The sequence below is a fragment of the Schistocerca cancellata genome, chromosome 1, assembly GCF_023864275.1.
Source record: "Schistocerca cancellata isolate TAMUIC-IGC-003103 chromosome 1, iqSchCanc2.1, whole genome shotgun sequence".
NCBI lineage: Eukaryota > Metazoa > Arthropoda > Insecta > Orthoptera > Acrididae > Schistocerca > Schistocerca cancellata.
The window spans coordinates 475929099-475947905 of record NC_064626.1 but is presented as its reverse complement, the minus strand read 5'-3'; positions in this window follow the sequence as shown (position 1 = coordinate 475947905).

Sequence of the window (18807 nt, the reverse complement as noted above, 5' to 3'; positions counted from 1 at the left end):
AAAAATAAAGGGAGTTCAAAACTTGAAGAATTATAGATCGATACGCTATCGACGATAACAGGCTAGTGGGTAATGAATAATGAATTGTTCTATAGTCAAGGTTTTCTTACTCTGTAGGCAATTCCCACATTCAGGTTTACTAAATGCTGAACAATGCTACATGATCTGCTAAGAACTTAATTTAACTTAGTAAATCTAGTCAAAGTCAGTGCAGCACCCATTCTATAGTTAAAATCTTAGTTTTGTTAATGAAAATACTAGCCCTAAATAGTTTTGATTTGTACTTCAAACGTCGTCAGTACTCCAACAGTCGCTAAATAATTTTTGTCGCTAAAAAGTTTTTTTGTCGCTAAGACGAAGGCAATAGTCACCATTTCTAGCGACAAAGTCGCTAAATTGGCAACACTGGTGGTGGGTGCTGTAGTTTCTTTCATTGGGGCGAATGTAGTGGAGTGGGAAATGGGGACATAAATGAGTCGCACCAGTGGTGTTGCAGGATCTGCAGTAGAGATAGGAAAATACTGGAACAGGCAGGGAAAATTGCAGCTCTTCAAGCTGACCTAGACAAGGCAAGGGAGGATCTGGACAGGTTAAAGAGGGAGAAGGGTGAACAGAGGTGGGAAGTGGCAACAGTTAATAGGGGGAACAGGCAAAGGAGAGCATCAGACAGCTTTGTCATAAATCTTGAAAATAGATTTGACCTGTTGCCTCAGTCACAATCAGATGAGCCTCACGTAGCTGAAGCTGTAGAAAGGCACAACAAGCTTTCAAGGACTTGAAAAACGTAGGGAAATTTGTAAAGAGAAAGAAAGTTCTGTTGTTAGGTAGTTCCCATGGTAGAGGTGTTGGCCAACTACTGCAGGAAAATCTTGGTCCAGAGTACCAGGTCACAAACTTTTTCAATCCTAGTGCAGATCTGGGTCAGGTAACAGAGGAGGTAGGTTCTTTATGCAAGGATTTCACAAAGGAGGATGCCGTGGTTGTAGTGGGTGGTCCGGGAAATAGCATTGACAGAGACTGAATATTCCATAGAGAGTGACCTGGTGAAGATAGCATCAGCAACAAAGCATACGAGTGTGGGATTTGTGTCTGTGTTGAGATGCCATGACCGGCCTGATTTGAACTCTTCCGTAGGGAAGGTGAACTTGGAGTTGGAGTGGCTGCTTAGGACAGATATAGGATCCCATATTGGTTTGATTCCTGTGGATGCTATCGATAAGTGGGACTACACTAGGCATGGCCTTCACCTCAGTAGGAAAGGGAAGGGAAAACTGTCTGGGTTGATTGCAGAAAACTTCAGGGGGGTCACTGTCATAAGTGGTAAAATAACAGTGGTCACAGGTGTCAGAGGGATGCCTTTTTTAGGATAGGGAAGGGGGAAAGAAAACGAGTTTTAAGAGAGATTGGCAGACACAATCAGTATGAGAAAACAGATGAACAGGAGTCAGATTTTAGCATACAGCCTCCATTTAAACAATGTTTAACAGAAAGTAATCAGAAACTGCCAGTTCATCTTCGCCAAAGCAGTTATAATCCCATTAGTATGCAGTATCAGTTATCTTTATTACACCAGAACATTCCGGGACTCAGAAATAAAGTTGATAAACTACTCATTTGTATTGATGAAATGAATTCATCTAACCAAATTGACATAATCTGCCTCTCTGAACATCAAATGACCACTGGTACTGGTATGTTAGACATTTCAGGATTTAAGTTAGCTTCCTACTTCTGAAGAGTAGATATGGATGGAGGAGGAGTTGCCACATTTATTAAAAACTGCCATAAATTCAAGAACATTGTCTAGAGCAGCATCTAGAAGCATGTGCAACAGAAGTAGAGTTCCATAACAGATGGTATATAATAGTAACTACACTCCTGGAAATTGAAATAAGAACACCGTGAATTCATTGTCCCAGGAAGGGGAAACTTTATTGACACATTCCTGGGGTCAGATACATCACATGATCACACTGACAGAACCACAGGCACATAGACACAGGCAACAGAGCATGCACAATGTCGGCACTAGTACAGTGTATATCCACCTTTCGCAGCAATGCAGGCTGCTATTCTCCCATGGAGACGATCGTAGAGATGCTGGATGTAGTCCTGTGGAACGGCTTGCCATGCCATTTCCACCTGGCGCCTCAGTTGGACCAACGTTCGTGCTGGACGTGCAGACCGCGTGAGACGACGCTTCATCCAGTCCCAAACATGCTCAATGGGGGACAGATCCGGAGATCTTGCTGGCCAGGGCAGTTGACGTACACCTTCTAGAGCACGTTGGGTGGCACGGGATACATGCGGACGTGCATTGTCCTGTTGGAACAGCAAGTTCCCTTGCCGGTCTAGGAATGGTAGAACGATGGGTTCGATGACGGTTTGGATGTACCGTGCACTATTCAGTGTCCCCTCGACGATCACCAGTGGTGTACGGCCTGTGTAGGAGATCGCTCCCCACCGTGATGCCGGGTGTTGGCCCTGTGTGCCTCGGTCGTATGCAGTTCTGATTGTGGCGCTCACCTGCACGGCGCCAAACACGCATACGACCATCATTGGCACCAAGGCAGAAGCGACTCTCATCGCTGAAGACGACACGTCTCCATTCGTCCCTCCATTCACGCCTGTCGCGACACCACTGGAGGCGGGCTGCACGATGTTGGGGCGTGAGCGGAAGACGGCCTAACGGTGTGCGGGACCGTAGCCCAGCTTCATGGAGACGGTTGCGAATGGTCCTCGCCGATACCCCAGGAGCAACAGTGTCCCTAATTTGCTGGGAAGTGGCGGTGCGGTCCCCTACGGCACTGCGTAGGATCCTACGGTCTTGGCGTGCATCCGTGCGTCGCTGCGGTCCGGTCCCAGGTCGACGGGCACGTGCACCTTCCGCCGACCACTGGCGACAACATCTATGTACTGTGGAGACCTCACGCCCCACGTGTTGAGCAATTCGGCGGTACGTCCACCCGGCCTCCCGCATGCCCACTATACGCCCTCGCTCAAAGTCCGTCAACTGCACATACGGTTCACGTCCACGCTGTCGCGGCATGCTACCAGTGTTAAAGACTGCGATGGAGCTCCGTATGCCACGGCAAACTGGCTGACACTGACGGCGGCGGTGCACAAATGCTGCGCAGCTAGCGCCATTCGACGGCCAACACCGCGGTTCCTGGTGTGTCCGCTGTGCCGTGCGTGTGATCATTGCTTGTACAGCCCTCTCGCAGTGTCCGGAGCAAGTATGGTGGGTCTGACACACCGGTGTCAATGTGTTCTTTTTTCCATTTCCAGGAGTGTATTTACCGAGCACCTGCAGGAAATTATAATCTATTCATAAATCATATAGAAGCTCTTTTGGGTTATTTAACAGGAAGAAACAAAGAAATTTTGATTGCTGCTGACTTTAATACAGATGTTCTAATGCAACCTTTCCATAAACATTTATTGCAGTTAGTAATGTTGTCTTTCAATCTAACTCACACACTAAACTTTCCAACTAGGCTCACTAAATCCTCAAGGACAGCCATTGATAACATTTTTATAAACAAATCAAAGGAACAAAATCATATCATAAAACCTGTTATAAGTGGACTATCAGATCAGGACATGCAGCTCCTTGTTTTAGACGTAAATTCTAAGCAGATTATCAAGACTGCTAAATCTGTGTACAGGAGAGTAGTCAATCAACCAAAAATTGAGTGTTTTAGAAAACTGCTCAAAGATATGAACTAGAAAGATATTTTTAGTGCTCATGACATGAATGAAAAATATAACACATTAATGAACAATGCCAGTACCCTTTTTGAAAACTGTTTTCCTCTAAAAGTTACTCAAATTAAACAGAAGTCTACAGGGTGTTACAAAAAGGCACGGCCAAACTTTCAGGAAACATTCCTCACACACAAATAAAGAAAAGATGTTATGTGGACATGTGTCCAGAAACGCTTAATTTCCTTGTTAGAGCTCATTTTAGTTTCGTCAGTATGTACTGTACTTCCTCGATTCACCACCAGTTGGCCCAGTTGAAGGAAGGTAATGTTGACTTCGGTGCTTGTGTTGACATGCGACTCATTGCTCTACAGTACTAGCATCAAGCACATCAGTACGTAGCATCAACAGGTTAGTGTTCATCACGAACGTGGTTTTGCAGTCAGTGCAATGTTGACAAATGCGGAGTTGGCAGATGCCCATTTGATGTATGGATTAGCACGGGGCAATAGCCGTGGCGCGGTACGTTTGTGTCGAGACAGATTTCCAGAACGAAGGTGTCCCGACAGGAAGACGTTTGAAGCAATTGATCGGCGTCTTAGGGAGCACGGAACATTCCAGCCTATGACTCGCGACTGGGGAAGACCTAGAACGACGAGGACACCTGCAATGGACGAGGCAATTCTTCGTGCAGTTGACGATAACCCTAATGTCAGCGTCAGAGAAGTTGCTGCTGTACAAGGTAACGTTGACCACGTCACTGTATGGAGAGTGCTACGGGTGAACCAGTTGTTTCCTTACCATGTACAGCGTGTGCAGGCACTATCAGCAGCTGATTGGCCTCCACGGGTACACTTCTGCGAATGGTTCATCCAACAATGTGTCAATCCTCATTTCAGTGCAAATGTTCTCTTTACGGATGAGGCTTCATTCCAACGTGATCAAATTGTAAATTTTCACATGTGTGGGCTGATGAGAATCTGCACGCAATTGTGCAATCACGTCATTAACACAGATTTTCTGTGAACATTTGGGAAGGCATTGTTGATGATGTCTTGATTGGGCCCCATGTTCTTCCACCTATGCTCAATGGAGCACGATATCATGATTTCATACGGGATACTCTACCTGTGTTGCTAGAACATGTGCCTTTACAAGTACGACACAACATGTGGTTCATGCATGATGGAGCTCCTGCACATTTCAGTCGAAGTGTTCGTACGCTTCTCAACAACAGATTCGGTGACCGATGGATTGGTAGAGGCGGACCAATTCCATGGCCTCCACACTCTCCTGACCTCAACCCTCTTGACTTTCATTTATGGGGGCATTTGAAAGTTCTTTTCTACGCAACCCCGGTACCAAATGTCGAGACTCTTCGTGCTCGTATTGTGGACGGCTGTGATACAATACGCCATTCTCCAGGGCTGCATCAGCGCATCAGGGATTCCATGCGACGGAGGTTGGAGGCATGTATCCTCGCTAGCGGAGGACATTTTTACATTTCCTGTAACAAAGTGTTTGAAGTCACGCTGGTACGTTCTGTTGCTGTGTGTTTCCATTCCATGATTAATGTGATTTGAAGAGAAGTAATAAAATGAGCTCTAACATGGAAAGTAAGCATTTCCGGACACATGTCCACATAACATATTTTCTTTCTTTGTGTGTGAGGAATGTTTCCTGAAAGTTGGGCCGTACATTTTTGTAACACCCTGTATAATCAAAACATGGATTACACAAGGAATAAAGATTTCCTGTAAGACAAAAAGGAAAAATGTATCTGTCGACCAAGAATAGCTCCAATGCTGATGATTTAGCTAAATACAAGGAATACTGTAAAATATTAAAAAAAGTAATTCAGACATCTAAACAAATGCACTACGAGAAGAAGATAGAAATGTCAGGGAACAAAATAAAAACAATATGGGATATAGTGAAAGAGGAGACTGGTAGAACCAGAAAGGAACAGGAGCAAATAGCACTAAGGGTAGATGACACATTAGTAACCGATGGGCATAGCGTGGCAAATCTATTTAACAAGTACTTTATATCCGTTACTGATAGAACGGGATTGTCAGGAACAGTAAATAATGCCCTTGAATATCTGAAACTAGCCTTTACAAATAGCTTCAGGTACATGAATATGTCACTCACTTCACCAAAAGAAATAAGTTCCATAATAAAATCCTTAAAAACAAAGCATTCTAGTGGTTATGATGAAATATCAACAAAGTTAATTAAGGCATGTTCTTGTGAGTTTAGTACAATTCTAAGTTACTTGTGTAACCAGTCAATTATAACTGGGACATTTTCTGACTGGCTAAAATATGCAGATGTTAAGCTTCTATTCAAGAAAGGGGATAAAGAGATACCATCAAACTACAGACCGATTTCACTTTTGCTCGCATTCTCAAAGATTTTATAAAAAGTAATGTACAGGCAGCTTTTCAACCATCTGACCACAAATAACATATTATCAAGAACACAGTTTGGATTTCTGAAGGGTTCTGACATCGAGAAGGCTATTTACACCTACAGTGAAAATGTACATATTTAATGAAATAACAAGTTAGAAGCAGCAGGTATTTTCTGTGATTTGTCAAAGGGATTCGAGTCTGTGAACCACAACATCCTTTTAAATAAATTAGGATTCTATGGTGTCATGGACAGTGCTGCAAAACGGTTCAAGTCATATCTCACTAACAGCAAACAAAGGCTGTCAGTGTAAGGAACTAGTGAATTAAGTCATCATCAGAATGGGAAGAAATTACATGTGGTGTCCCACAAGGATCCATCTTAGGGCCATTGCTTTTTCTTGTGTACATTAATGATCTCTCATCGTTACACTGCCAGAAGCAGAGTTCGTTTTGTTTGCAGATGACACAAGTATTGCAATAAATAGTATGTCGAGTGTAGTTCTAGAAAGATCTGATAATTATATTTTCATGGATATTAATAAATGCTTGAAAGCCAACTCACTGACATTAAACTTCGAAAAGACTCACTATACGCAATTCAGAACCTGTAAGAGGTTTCCACCCAGCATATGCATAAAGTATGAAGAAGAAGAGGAGATAGAAGAGGTTGACAGTCTTAAATTCCTGGGATTACAACTTGATAATAAATTCAGTTGGGAGGAGCACACCACAGAACTGCAGAAACGCCTTAACAAATCTGTATTTGCAATTCTAGTGTTAGCAGACATAGGTTACATAAAAATGAAAAAGCTTGCATACTTTGCCTACTTTCATTCCATAATGTCATATGGTATAATAGTTTGGGGTAACTCTTCAAGTCAAATAAAAGTTTTCAGAGTCCAAAAGCGTGTAATACGTATTATTTGTGGAGTAAATTTACGGACATCCTGTAGAAACCTCTTCAAAGAACTGGGTATACTAACTACTGCCTCTCAGTATATTTACTCCTTAATGAAATTTGTCATAGATATATCTCTTTTTTTTCTAACAAACAGCTCAGTTCATACATACAATTCCAGGGGAAAAAATGATCTGCACAAGGACTTAAAAGCACTTTCTTTAGTTCGAAAAGGGGTCCACTACTCGGGAACACTCATCTTCAATAATTTGCCAGCAAACATAAAAAATTTAATTACAAATAAAGATCAGTTTAAAAGGAGCCTGAAAGGCTTCTAGTGGCTAACTCCTCCTACTCCATTGACGAATTTTTTAATAGAAACAAATGATGTATTGTATATATTCATACTACTAGTATTGTTATTTCAGCTTAAAAATTGATATGTTCCACATCCACGAGGTTCTCCTCAGCACGGATCTATGGAACGAAACACTAATCTAATGTAATCTAATCTGCGTAGGTGCCGCTGTGTGTGATCTTTATTATGCTGTATGAGACGTTTCAGATATAAATTATAGACATTGTTTTGAAAGCCAGAATTTAGTTATTCATATAACGAAGCAGCAGTATTAATAATTAAATCTGTAATAATGGGTATTACCCTCAGGGCAGGGGCTCCCACACGATGGTACGCATACCGTTGGTGGCATCCAAGGACATTTTAGGTGGTATAAAAACAAGTAAGCAGAAAACGTACTGATGTAAGTAAAATATCCTCTCGCATTACTTTATTTCAAAAGTAATATGATAGTGGGGAAACTCATTGATCAAAGTAGTATTGTATAACGTTAAAACAAATTGATTTACCGCAGGAAGCTAGCTTGACTGTACGCGAGACCCACGAAGTCGAGTACTACACTTCCCAACACTTCCCAAGAGCAGTCGTTGATGCCTTAGCCAGAAGTGATCCAGATTCTTTTGACGTTGACGATAATATGGTCGGTCTTGTTAGTAGTTATTTGAAGGTTTTCGTTTTGCTTTGCAAATGGTGCAAACTTATGCAGTGTTCTAATGTGTGGCGCTGCAGTAGCCATTAGGCAGTGAATGGTTTATTGTTGGTGTTGTCATTTTGTTGGGCGTTACCTTACATGACATCGCAGTACGAAAAAACTTGCATCTGGAACTGCATACTGTAACTAGCTGATTCATGACTACCATAAATATTATGAGGTTTAAGGTGATTGTGCATTTTATATATGATTATGTTTTAAGCTAACCATGAAGCGATTTTTTACCCAGCAAACTCATACCTGCGAGAATGCAGTGAAAAAAACCTGAACCATCACCTAAGTGCAGGTATGATGAAAGCTATTTACAATGTGCTTTTATGTTAAAGGCTGGTACAGGGCCCTGCAGCCAGGCGACTAGCGCGAGTTTTGGTGTTCTCGTAAAGATAAGTTATTTTAGATTATAAAACATATAGATTAGTACTGATTACGTGGTAAATAAGTGTATTAGTGTGCCGTTTAAGTGTACCATTAAAGGTTTCATTTTTCTTTACGTAATATAGCAGAAAACGCGAAAAGACCGTACAGTCGTATTTTCTGTTTACGTTCTGCTGCAGCAAATCTATAGAATTTCGTTTAGTTGTTCCTTGCTCTCTCCAGCAATTTAACTTAGCGTACCTCTTCATTATTTAACTAGCATTTCCGGAAAGTAGCGTAAAGTTTAACTTGTTGTTTCAGAAACTTTGCACTTTTGTTTTTGTTTACACACAGTTGCGTATAGGCCAAATTTGTGTAACCATATTTTCGTGTTTATCTGTAATTTAACTGACTTATTCTTAATAAACTATTACGTTTGCCATGAGTGAAAAGTGCTTGACTTGCCGTAGAATTGTTAGGTCGGGGCTTTGGTGTGATGGGTGCTGTAGTTTTTTCCATGTGGGTGACTGTAGTGGCGCGGGAATAGGGGAAGTAAATGAGACTCATCAGTGGTTTTGTAGGATTTGTAGTAGAGATAGGAAGATACTGGAACAGGAGGGGAAAATTGCTGCCCTTCAGGCTGAGTTAGACAAGGCCAGGGGAGATCTTGACAGGTTAAGGAGGGAGAAGGGTAAAGAGAGGTGGGAAGTGGCAACAGGCAACAGGAGGAACAGGCCTAGAACTTCGTCTGACAGCTTTATGGTGAATGTGGAAAACAGATTTGACCTGTTGCTTCAGTTAGAAGCTGGTGAGCCTCAAGCAGCTACAGGTGTAGACAGGGCACAACAAACTTTCAGCAGCAAATTGAAAAGTAAGAATGTAGGGAAATCAGTAAAGAGAAAGAAAGTGTTGTTGTTAGGTAGTTCCCATGGAAGAAGTGTTGGCCAACTCTTGCAGGATGAACTAGGATCAGAATACCAGGTCACCAATTTTTTTAAACCTAGTGCTGGTCTGGAGCAGGTGACAGAGGATTTAGGATCACTTTGCAAAGATTTCACTAAGGAAGACACCGTGGTTATAGTGGGTGGGGCAGGTAACAGTATTGACAGAGATCCTGGGTACAGTATGGAGTGTGACCTGGCGAAGATTGCATCAGCATCGAAGCATACCAGTGTTGAGTTTGTATCTGTTCTTGGGCGCCATGACCGACCTCATTTGAACTCTTCTGTCAAGAGAGTTAATTTGGAGCTGGAACGGCTGCTCATGTCGGGTGCGGGGTCACACATTGGTGTGGTTCATGTTGATTCTATCAGTAGGTGGGATTATACTAGGCATGGCCTTCACCTCAACAGGAAGGGGAAGGGTAAATTAGCTGGGGAAATAGCAGGAAAGTTAAAGGGGGGAGGCACTGTCATGAGTGGTAAAATACCAGTGGTTATAGGATTCAGAAAAGACTCTTTTTTAGGGTAGGGAGGACAGAAAGAAAGCAAATTTTAAGAGAGGTTAGAACTGAGACAAACCTTCAGTTTGAGAAAGAAATCAAAAAACATAATTCCAGCTTATTACATCAACATAAACAGCCATTGGTTAAGAATTTTCAACTGTCAGCAGATATTTTAACTCCACCCAATTTTAACTCAGTCAATATGGAATGTCAGCTATCTTTATTGCATCAAAATATTCGAGGATTGAGAAATAAAATTAATGAATTAACTATCTGCATAGATGAATTAGAGTCTTCAAACCCAGCTGACATAATCTGCCTCTCGGAACATCATGTGACCACTGGTATAGAACTTTTAAGTGTTACAGGGTTTAGGTTAGCATCTCACTTTTGTAGATCAGAAATGGAGAAAGGAGGAGTTGCCACATTCATCAGGAACTGTCATAAATTTAAGAACATAGACATTCATAAATTTTGCCTAGAACAGCATATGGAAGCATGTGCAACAGAATTAGATTTTCACAAAAAATCCTTCATAATATTAAGTGTATATCGAGCACCTGCAGGTAACTTTAATCTGTTTGTAAACCACCTTGAAGCTTTACTGGCCCATTTAACAACCAAAAACAAAGAAATAGTGGTTGCTGGTGATTTCAATGTAGATTTCCTTAAAGACTCTCCCAATAAGAACTTATTAGAGTTAGTAACACTATCATTCAACTTAATTCCCACAGTAAAGTTCCCCACTAGGATAGCCACTTGCACACAAACAGCCATTGATAATATCTTTATAGAAAAGTCCAATGAACAAAATTATATTACAAAACCAATAGTCAATGGCCTCTCAGACCATGACATGCAGTTCCTTCTGTTAAATGTTAATACTGAACAGAATATAAAATCTGTTAAATCTGAGCTCAAGAGGGTAATCAGTAAGCCAAAAATTGATTATTTTAGGACACTCCTCAGAGACATTCACTGGACTGATTTTTACAGTGCTCATGGCAGGAATGAAAAATATAACATTTTTGCTAATAAAGTGATTACCTTATTTGAACACTGCTTTCCCCCAAAACTTACCAAGGTTAGAGCAAAGTCTACAAAGAAGCCATGGATTACTCGAGGAATAGGGGTATCTTGTAAAACAAAAAGAAAAATGTATCTGTCAATCCGAAAGATTTCCAATGTTGATGCTATAGCACATTATAAGAAATAATGCAAAATATTAAAGACTGTAATACGGATGTCAAAGCAAATATATTACAAGGAAAAGATAGTCATATCAGATAGCAAAATAAAGACAATATGGGATATAGTGAAGGAGGAGACCGGTAGAACCAGACATGAAGAGGAACAAATAGCATTAAGAGTAAATGATACATTGGTGACAGATGTGTATAGTGTTGCAGAACTTTTTAACAAACATTTTATAACTGTTACTGAAAAGATGGTGTTGTCAGGTTCGGTAGATGCTGCTATGGATTACCTTAGACCAGACATTTCAAGTAACTTCCATAATATGAATTTGACCCTCACTACCCCAACAGAAATAATGTCCATCATAAAATCTTTAAAATCAAAAACATCTAGTGGGTATTATGAAATATCAACAAAGTTAATTAAAGAATGTGATTCTGAGCTAAGTAACATATTAAGCTATCTGTGTAACCAGTCGTTTATCAGTGGAATATTTCCTGGATGGCTGAAATATGCTGAAGTTAAGCCACTGTTTAAGAAGGGAGATAAAGAAATAGCATCAAATTTCCGTCCAATTTCACTGTTGCCAGCATTCTCAAAAATTTTCGAAAAATTAATGTACAGTCGTCTTTATAACCATCTTATCTCAAATAACATACTGTCAAAGTCAATTTGGATTTCTAAAAGGTTCTGATATTGAGAAGGCTATCTTCACTTACAGTGAAAATGTGCTTAATTCATTAGACAAAAAATTGCAGGCAACTGGTATATTTTGTGATCTGTCACAGGCATTTGACTGTGTAAATCACAATATCCTTTTAAGTAAACTAGAATATTATAGTGTAACAGGAAATGCTGCAAAATGGTTCAAATCTTATATCTCTGGCAGGAAACAAAGGGTGTTATTAGGAAAGAGACATGTATGAAGCTATCAGGCATCATCCAACTGGGAACTAATTACATGTGGGGTCCCACAAGGTTCCATTTTGGGACCCTTACTTTTCCTTGTGTATATCAATGACCTTTCATCAGTAACATTACCAGATGCCAAGTTTGTTTTGTTTGCCGATGATACAAACATTGCAATAAATAGCAAATCAAGTGTAGTTTTAGAAAGATCAGCCAATAAAATATTTGTGGACATTAATCACTGGTTCGTAGCCAATTCTTTGTCACTAAACTTTGAAAAAACACACTACATGCAGTTCAGAACTTGTAAGGGGTGTCCCAAGAGTATATGTCTAACATACGATGACAAGAAGATAGAAGAAGTGGACAGTGTTAAATTCTTGGGATTACAGCTTGATAATAAATTCAACTGGGAGGAGCACACCACAGAACTGCTGAAGCGTCTTAACAAATCTCTGTTTGCAATGCGAATTTTGTCAGACATAGGGGATATAAAAATGAAAAAGCTGGCATACTATGCTTACTTTCATTCCATAATGTCATATGGGATTATTTTTTGGGGTAATTCATCAAGCCAAGCTAAAGTTTTCCGGGCACAAAAACGTGCAGTAAGAATTATATGTGGTGTGAACTCAAGAACATCCTGCAGAAGCCTGTTTAGGAAACTAGGGATGCTAACTACAGCTTCCCAATATATTTATTCCTTAATGAAATTTGTCATTAAAAATATATCACTTTTTCAAACCAACAGCTCAATTCATGGAATCAATACTAGAAATAAGAATAATCTTCACAAGGATTTAAAGTCACTTAGTCTTGTACAAAAAGGTGTGCATTATTCAGGAACACACATTTTCAATAACTTGCCAGCAGCCATAAAAAGCTTAACAACCAATGAAATTCAGTTTAAGAGAAGCCTAAAGGATTTATTGGTGGCCAACTCCTTCTACTCCAGTGATGAATTTCTTAGTAAAACCAACTGATTTGTATATAAGTACAACATAACTTCTGCACAATTTCAGTGCAGTAATGTGTTCACAGAAAATTTGTGTGTGTGTGTGTGGGGGGGGGGGGGGGGGGGTGGTTGTGTGTAAGTATAATCTAACTTCTGCACCATTTCAGTGCAGTGTTGTGTTCATTGTAAATAAGTATTACAGTAGTTGTATTACATGTTTATTACCTTATAAATAAATAAAAAACTTTTTTATTTTAAATTCAGTGCATTAGTATTTGTAAAATGACCCTTAGTGTTCATTAAAAAATGACGATCATTCCACTTGGGACCTGTGGAATGGTACATTAGCTTACTTGTTTTAGTTGTAAATATTTGTCATGTATTGTTGTTTTTCTGACATGTTCCACATCCTGGAGGACCTCCTCACTACGGATCAATTGGAATGAAATTAAATCTAATCTAATCTAAACGAGTGATAATCCAATTTACCAATGCGTTGTATTTTTAGATAAGCTTTCAAACCAAAGTATGACTCCTTCTTTATTAAAACATCATTAGTTTTCTAAGCACTCTGCATTAGTAAAGTGTTCACGCTATTTCAAGAGCACTTTACTTTCGAGTTGCAACAACTCCTCGAAAGTAACGTGCTCCTAAAATGGCGTGAACACCTCGAGATCGACAAGAAGTGCAAAATTGCTAAGCAGGGATGGCTAGAGGACAAACGCAAGGATGTAAAGGCGTATATCACTAGGAGTAAGATAGATACTGCCTACAACAAAATTAAATATTCCTTTGGAGAAAAGAGAACCACTTGCATGAATATCAAGAGCTCAGATGGAAACCCAGTACTAAGCAAAGAAGGGAAAGCAGAAAGGTGGAAGGAGTACATACGGGGTCTATACAAGGGCGATCTACTTGAGGACTATATCATGGAAATGAAAGAGAATATAGATGAAATGGGAGATATGATACTGCGTGAAGAGCTTGAAAGAGCACTGAAAGACCTTAGTCGAAACAAGGCCCCGGGAGTAGACAACATCCATTGGATCTACTACTACTTACCTCCATGGTTTCTAGCATTTGTAGACTTAGAGAAAGCCTTTGACAATGTTGTAGATTTCTCTGTTGAATTTGACTTTGGAAGTTGGGTCTGTTAGGGATTGTTGGATGAGATGTTATGTGTTTTGGATCCAGATTGTATTCTTTGAGTATATTAAACAGGAACTGTCGGTCGATGGAGTCGTAAGCTTTCGTGAAGTCGACAAATGTGCAGATGGTTGGGAGACTTCGTGTATCTCGAATTTTCAGTGTAGACTTCAGGTTGAAAATTTGTTCGATGCCTGATATGCGTGGTCTGAAGCCTGTTTGATAATCACCTATTAGGGATTCGAGTTGTTCTTGTGTGTGTTGTAAGATGCAAGCGGAGAGGACTTTGTAAGGAACGGAAAGGAGGGAGACTCCTCTGTAGTTATTCACATCAGATTTGTCTCCTTTTTTGTGAAGTAGGTGAATGAGTGCGCATTATTACTATTATTATTAATGGTAGTGGTAGCAGCAGCAGCAATGGTAGAAGTACTGCCAGTATTAACTTTATTAATTTACAGTCAGCGCTATAACCTCGCGTTACTACAGACACTGAAATTATTTCAATCAATTTTGGAAATTTGTGGTAAGGTCTTATGGGACCAAACTGCTGAGGTCATCGGTCCCAAAGCCTACATCTAACTTAAACTAACTGTGGACAACACACACACCCAATCCCGGGGGAGGACTCGAACTTCCGACGAGGGGAGTCGCATAGACCATGACAAGGCGCCCTCGACCACGCGGCATCGTTTTAATATTATTGTTTATATTAAAATTGTTATTTTATACATCCCCCCCTCCGCCGCCATGAACCATGCACCTTGCCGTTGGTGGGGAGGCTTGCGTGCCTCAGCGATACAGATAACCGTACCGTAGGTGCAACCACATCGGAGGGGTATCTGTTGAGAGGCCAGACAAAACGTGTGGTTCCTGAAGAGGGGCAGCAGCCTTTTCAGTAGTTGCAGGGGCAACAGTCTAGATGATTGGCTGATCTGGCCTTGTAACACTAACCAAAACGGCCTTGCTGTGCTGGTACTAACGGCTGAAAGCAAGGGGAAACTACAGCCGTAATTTTTCCCGGGGGCATGCAGCTTTACTGTATCGTTAAATGATTATGGCGTCCTCTTGCGTAAAATATTGCAGAGGTAAAATAGTCCCCAATTCGGATCTCCAGGTGGGGACTACTCAGGAGGACGTTGTTATCAGGAGAAAGAAAACTGGCTTTCTAAGAGTCGGAGAGTGGAATGTCAGATCCCTTAATCGGGCAGGTGAAGGGAGACGAAGATTTATTAGTCATGGGCGACAGAAATTCGATAATAGGAAAAGGAAGTGAAGGAAAAGTAGTAGGTGAATATGGAATGGGGGTAAGGAATGAAAGAGGAAGCTGCCTGGTACAATTTTGCACAGAGCATAACTTAATCATAGCTAACACTTGGTTCAAGAATCATAAAAGAAGGTTTATAGATGGAAGAAGCCTGGAGATACTGAAAGGTTTCAGATAGATTATATAATGGTAAGACAGAGATTAAGGAACCAGGTTTAAAATTGTAAGACATTTCCAGGGGCAGATGTGGACTCTGGTCACAATCTTTTGGTTGTGAACTGTAGATTAAAACTGAAGAAACTGCAAAAACGTGGGAATTTATGGAGATAGGACCTGGATAAACTGAAAGAACCAGAGGTTGTAGAGTGTTTCAGGGAGAGCATTAGGGAACGACTGACAAGAATGGGGGAAAGAAGTACAGTAGAAGAAGAATGGGTAGCTTTGAGAGATGAAATAGTTAAGGCAGCAGAGGATCAAGTAGGTAAAAAGACGAAGGCTAATGGAAACAAAAGAAATACTGAATTTAATTGATGAAAGGAGAAAATGCAAAATTGTAGTAAATGAAGCAGGCAAAAAGGAATACAAACGTCTCAAAAATGAAATCGACAGGAAGTGCAAAATGGCTAAGCTGGGATGGCTATAGGACATATGTAAGGATGTAGACGCTTATCTCACGAGGGTTAAGATAGATACTGTTTACAGGAAAATTAGAGAGACCTTTGGAGAAAAGAGAACCACTTGTATGAATATCAACAGCTCAGATGGAAACCCAGTTCTAAGCAAAGAAGGGAAAGCCGAAAGGTGTAAGGAGTACATAGAGGTTCTATACAAGGGCGGTGTTCTTGAGGACAATATTATAGAAATGGAAGAGGATGTAGATGAAGATGAAATGGGAGATATAATACTGCGTGAAGAGTTTGACAGAGCACTGAAAGACCTGAGTCGAAACAAGGCCCCGGGAGTAGACAACATTCCATTAGAAGTACTGACAGCCTTGGGAGAGCTAGCCCTGACAAAACTCTACCATCTGGTGAGCAAGATGTATGAAACAGACGAAATACCCTCAGACTCAAGAAGAATATAATAATTCCAATCCCAAAGAAAGCAGGTGTTGACAGATGTGAAAATTACCGAACTATCAGTTTAATAAGCCACAGCTGCAAAATACTAACACGAATTCTTTACAGACGAATGGAAAAACTGGTAGAAGCCGACCTCGGGGAAGATCAGTTTGGATTCCATAGAAATGTTGGAACACGTGAGGCAATACTGACCCTATGACTTATCTTAGAAAATAGATTAAGGAAAGGCAAACCTACGTTTCTAGCATTTGAAGACTTAGAGAAAGCTTTTGACAGTGTTGACTGGCATACTCTCTTTCAAATTCTGAAGGTGGCAGGAGTAAAATACAGGGAGCGAAAGGCTATTTACAATTTGTACAGAAACCAGATGGCAGAAGAGTCGATAGGCATGAAAGGGAAACAGTGGTTGGGAAGGGAGTGAGACAGGGTTGTAGCCTATCCCCGATGTTATTCAATTTGTATATTGAGCAAGCAGTAAAGGAAACAAAAGAAAAATGCGGAGTAGGAATTAAAATCCATGGAGAAGAAATAAAAACTTTGAGGTTCGCCGATGACATTGTAATTCTGTCAGAGACAGTAAATGACCTGGAAGAGCAGCTGAACGGAATGGATAGTGTCTTGAAAGGAGGATATAAGATGAACATAAACAAGAGCATAACAAGGATAATGGAATGTGGTCGAACTAAATCGGTTTATGCTGACGGAATTAGATTAGGAAATGAGATGCTTAAAGTAGTAAAGTGAGTTTTGTTATCTGGGGAGCAAAGTAACTGATGATGGTCGAATTAGAGAGGATATAAAATGTAGACTGGCAATGGTAAGGAAAGCGTTTCTGAAGAGAAATTTGTTGCGAGTATAGATTAAAGTATCAGGAAGTCATGTCTGAAAATATCTGTATGGAGTGTAGCCATGTATGGAAGTGAAACGTGGACGATAAATAGTTTAGACAAGAAGAGAATAGACGCTTTCGAAATGTGGTGCTACAGGAAACTGCTGAAGATTAGATGGGTAGATCACATAACTATTGAGGAGGTATTGAATAGAATTGGGGAGAAGAGAAATTTGTGGCACAGCTTGACTAGAAGAAGGGATCGATTGGTAGGACCTATTCGGAGGCATCAAGGGATCACCAATTTAGTATTGGAGGGCAGCATGGAGGGTAAAAATCGTAGAGAGAGACCAAGAGATAATTACACTAAACAGATTCAGAAGGATGTAGGTTGCAGTAGGTACTGGAAGATGAAGAAGCTTGCACAGTATAGAGTAGCATGGAGAGCTGCATCAAACCAGTCTCAGGACTGAAGACCACAACAACAATAACAAGTCAGTTACACGACATCTACCGGAAAACTCGTCTTTGGCACTGCAAACAGCGTCGTCAATTCCTTCACTAATTTTCTTCACCAATAAACTCAGTGACTTTGTCGAAAATCGTTCTTCACCGACTGGAGCACTGTTGTTTAGAATTCCTGGACGTTATATATATATATATATATATATATATATATATATATATATATATATATATATATATATATATATATATATATATATGAAATTCGACGTTTCCTTAGTTTTTTTTAATCTGCATCCACTGTTACAACTCATTTCGAGCATAACGGGCTGATAAATATGCAAAACTAGACACTGTAAAAGTTTTAGCATGTACTATATAAAAAAAAACGCATTGTAAGCAAAGGAACAAGCGACAATAATCTTTCTATCTTTCTCACAGCCTTATAGACTCATATGCATTTCGTTTAGACTGTGAGAACGAAAAATTAATGCACAAAAAATATCTATCCTAGAGACTTTGTGGATCACACATTACAATGAAAACCATTCCTACTTACAAGTCAGTGAAGACATAGATGAATATTAGCGATTTCACACTCTCAGGACCACGCACTGCTGGCATAACATGTGGCAATTTAAAATGGTCTTACATAATCCTGGAAATGTATGTTCATGTGCAGTCTGCATAACTCATGTGGGTAACCAAATGTCACAGATCATACCTCGGATTTAAGTAGAGTGCATTTGTGTTGTGAAGCATTTAATGTACTAGAGATGTTCACATGTAGAAGTGTGTTCATTCCCACATTTTAGTATCTTTTGTTTTTTCTCCAGTTACACCCAAAAGTGAGTAACAACTGAAGATCTTAATTCTGAGCTTATAACTGTTTTGAGATGTGAGGATACACTATGTAGTTCACACTTGTTACTGTTACAGAACTATATAGCTTCACCTGTTTATCCCCATGACATTTACTATGAGCGGGTGTCATATTTCTGTGCAACTTGTTACAAATATATCTTCTCAATCATATGCACACTCATACAATATGACAGTGTGGCCCCCTTTT